The following is a 4,216-nucleotide window of genomic DNA, read 5'->3' on the forward strand; positions in this document are numbered from 1 at the left end:
GATTCCTTCGATGTGCAGGCCCAGACAGGCTTCAATGGCCTTCTGTGTTGACCTTGTTTGTTGACTGGCTACACCTACCAGCGGATGTTCGGGATAATGTTTCCTTCCATGCATGACCAATCAAGGAGTACCTGAGGTTGGACGAGCCAAGGAGCTGCGGGGATTGTGAGGGCAGTGGCCATGTTGGAAGGGAGCACATGCTCCTGGATGGCATGGAACTGGCCAGAAGGGCTTCACAATTCGTTGTTCAAGGTCTGAGTGCCGGGTTTCAGAGGCTTCATTTATACAGTGAAACACAAATGCAGACACTAAAATACACCCACACTCTGATGTCTGTGTCCTTTATTTTCTCTTGGGAAACAAGTAATGTAGTCTATCTAGCTGTGCCCTAATTGAGCCAGGGGCGTTATATAGAATGACAGAAATGCAGATCAACCTAAGGCATGAAAGCCTTTCTTTCACACATCAGCACGGTTCACCCCAAGTAACTAGGAGAACAGCTTTTGCTCCAAAATACCACCAATCCCATTCTGCCAGCGCTCAAAATAGAAAACGTCAGAGCATAAGCTAAATGCAATGGACATACCTCTGCCAATGGTGTATCAACAGCAACGCCATCAATATCCAAAGGTATGTGACCACCAGTAGCATGAAGTCTTGGAACGGGTATGGAGGATTTCTCCTATCTATAATTATTCTAACCCTACTCTGAAATGGAATCTTGCATGGCTATGCTATCACCACACGAGGAATCTGTAATTAATAATGGTATGTTACAAGTAATTATAGAGCACACAGTCACCATGAAAACAGTTCTAGGCGCTAGATGGAACAAAAGAGACAGTTAACCATCGGATGAAATTTAGAGTGGGAATAGAAATGTTTTTAATTTCTTCCTGAATTCCAGGTGATTGTTCAGAAGTTGTAAATGGGCAGGCAGTGAATTCCGATATTTAGCAGCCAAACATGACAAAGCATGGCCCCTCCCGCCACCCATCTATCCAGTTTGGTCTAGGTACCTCTAGAGCCCAGCAGAAGAAGACCATAGAAGTCCGCTTTTAGAAGGATGTATGCACAAGGCTCCCATCCCCTGGAGCTCGGTACTTCTTCTGGTCTTTGTCTCTCTAGCCCAAATTTCCTCCCATTCTTGGGCTGAGATGCCACCCATCACCATTTGCCATCTGGTCACACGTGGCTTCTCACGTGTCCATCCCCCTTTGCCAGAGGATCCAGTACATGTTCCTGCCAGAGCGGAATTATTCTTAAACTGAAACCATCAGCTCTGTTTTGCAGTGGGTGATCTAGTTTACTGGACTATGGGCCTCATTACACGGACAGCGGTAACCATGGCGCTATTAGCGCCATGGTTGCCGCCGGTATTTTACCGAGTCCGCCATGGTGAATGGCGGAATTACCACCCCATTCCAAGTGTGTGGGGGCGGTAATTCTCCATTCACCATGGCACTTCACCATTCCCATTTTTGCCCCCATAGGGCTCAATGGGAATGGGGAAGGCGGTAATTATGGTACCGTAAATTGCGGTACCGTAATTACCTCCAAGGTCCCTTTGCGGGTCCCGTCCTTAACGGCTGGTAAAACCAGCCGTTAAGGTAGGGTCCCACAAAGGGACCTCGTAGTAAGGCGGTAAGGGTTTACCGGCACTGGTACCCTTACCAGTACCGGTAAACCCTTACCGCCATCCGTGTAATGAGGCCCTATATCTTTAATGTTCTCCATACCACCCGTTGTCTTAACTGCAGGTCTCGGATCTGTTTGCCGTCACCTAAGCCAAATTCTTCCTTTCACTATGTGGATGTTTTAATCATGCCTCTGGTTAAAAGGTTGGGATGACTCACTTTGTGAGGGTGATGGTCCCTTTAGCCAGGGAGCAAGTCAGGTTGTAAACATGGGTGTGTATGGACATAGGGATGTTTTGATCTAGGTCTTGGCTACTCACCAATCCCAGAAGTGCATATTGGTCTTCAATATGGCATTTTCATACATAGCAGGGGGTCTCATTTGGTTAAACAAGAATGGAGTCTAGGGGGGTACCAAGTATTCAATTTGCCACCTGCCATCACCATGTGGCAGAAACGATCTTCCGTCATCCCTATGTTATTTAGTTGGGCTGCACTATACTATCTATGGATGTTCGGGCTCAGCTACATTGCCCCACTCCCAAATCAGTTTATCAGCTAGCTTTGGAGATCACCAACTTTCTCCCCTCTCCCGTATTTGTGTTTTCCATGTTTCTTAACCAGGGATGGTGTCGGTAGCAAATGACACCAGCGCACAAGACCTCACGCAATATAATATATCCATTTGATTATTGTCATAGCTGCTGCAATCTAGCTCGTCCAGGATATCACCACCTTCCTCCGCCCCTGCCCGCAGTGGTAGAAAGCTAGCCCTCCCTACATTTTGAAATGATCTTGTTCTATGCACACCAATTTCATGGGGTTGTGTGTCCATTCGGAGTCCATGTACTTCAGTAGCAGCCTTCTCCTCACCTGTGAGTCTGAGGTCCACCCCGTATAATTCAGAAATTCCCTTTTGAGTTCAGAGACAGTCTGGTGTTCTGTTAACTCCTGCGGTAATTGAGCGGTGTGAATTACAGCGAGCATTGGGGCATCGAAGCACAGGGCATGCGTTTTCCTACTGGAAACAAGCTTGAAAACAGTGGCCATGGTGCATCAGCCAGGCAGCATCAGCAGTCTGTGGCATCCATGTGGCGGACGTGTGTTCGTCTCAGTTTTCAGCACTGCTCTGCAGTGGTCCCTCGTCTTGTGCTCAGTGGTGGGAAGAGGCAACAAGGAGTGGCAGACTGCAAGTTCTGTGGTGGGAAGAGGCAACAAGGAGTGGCGGACTGCAACTTCTGTGGTGGGAAGAGGCAACAAGGAGTGTCAGAGTGCAAGTTCTGTGGTGGGAAGAGGAAACAAGGAGTGACAGACTGCACGTTCTGTGGTGGGAAGAGGCAACAAGGAGTGGTGGACCGCAAGTTCTGTCATGGGAAGAGGCAACAAGGAGTGGCGGACTGCACGTTCTGTGGTGGGAAGATGCAACAAGGAGTGACGGACTGCACGTTCTGTGGTGGGAAGAGGCAACAAGGAGTGACAGACTGCAAGTTCTGTGGTGGAAAGAGGGAACAAGGAGTGGCGGACTGCAAGTTCTGTAGTGGGAAGAGGCAACAAGGAGTGACAGACTGCAAGTTCTGTGGTGGAAAGAGGCAACAAGGAGTGACAGACTGCAAGTTCTGTTGTGGGAAGAGGCAGCAAGGAGTGGCGGACTGCAAGTTCTGTGGTGGGAAGAGGCAACAAGGAGTGGCGGACTGCAAGTTCTGTGGTGGGAAGAGGCAACAAGGAGTGACAGACTGCAAGTTCTGTGGTGGAAAGAGGGAACAAGGAGTGGCGGACTGCAAGTTCTGTAGTGGGAAGAGGCAACAAGGAGTGACAGACTGCAAGTTCTGTGGTGGAAAGAGGCAACAAGGAGTGACAGACTGCAAGTTCTGTTGTGGGAAGAGGCAGCAAGGAGTGGCGGACTGCAAGTTCTGTGGTGGGAAGAGGCAACAAGGAGTGGCGGACTGCAAGTTCTGTGTTATATCTTGCTAGCTGCGTCTTTTGAACTTTATTTTTTGCAGAAGCCTAGTGGGCTAGTAGGCACGCGGGTGAGGTTTTTTTTTCAGCCCTTGACACTCACCCGTGCATCAAAGGCTCTTCACTGTTTGCACGTTTCTATTCCTGAAGCCAAATGAAAGGGATAGGAACTGAATGGGATTTCTTTTTAAAAGTGGGGTGTTTCAGTCGTTGATCTGATGACTTGGTACCTCGTTTCTTATCGCACTTTTCGCAATTTGAACTGGGGTCTTTCTAGGAGGACAGTTTGCAAACTTTCCATGCAAGCCTCATTGGACTAGGTATCCAGAATGTTTGTGCATAGAACAAAGATTACCTCTAACAATTTGCATAGTAAGCCCCAATTAAAAACCGATGAACACTGTGAGAGTTATCTCCATCAACCAATTAAATGATCACTCAAGACTTTCTCAAATGTCATTTAATAAACCGTGTGATTTGAAACATTACAATGCTGGTCTAGATCACAATCCAAATCACAAACTGAAAGAAACTGACCTCATTTGTTGCTGTGGAAAACAGGGCATAAACCGTGATCAAAGAGCGAAGAGTTCAGAAACGAGCCCCAACAGCTATAGTAACGT

This window comes from Ambystoma mexicanum, chromosome 11 (genome assembly GCF_040938575.1).
Source record: "Ambystoma mexicanum isolate Mex_15411 chromosome 11, UKY_AmexF1_1, whole genome shotgun sequence".
NCBI lineage: Eukaryota > Metazoa > Chordata > Amphibia > Caudata > Ambystomatidae > Ambystoma > Ambystoma mexicanum.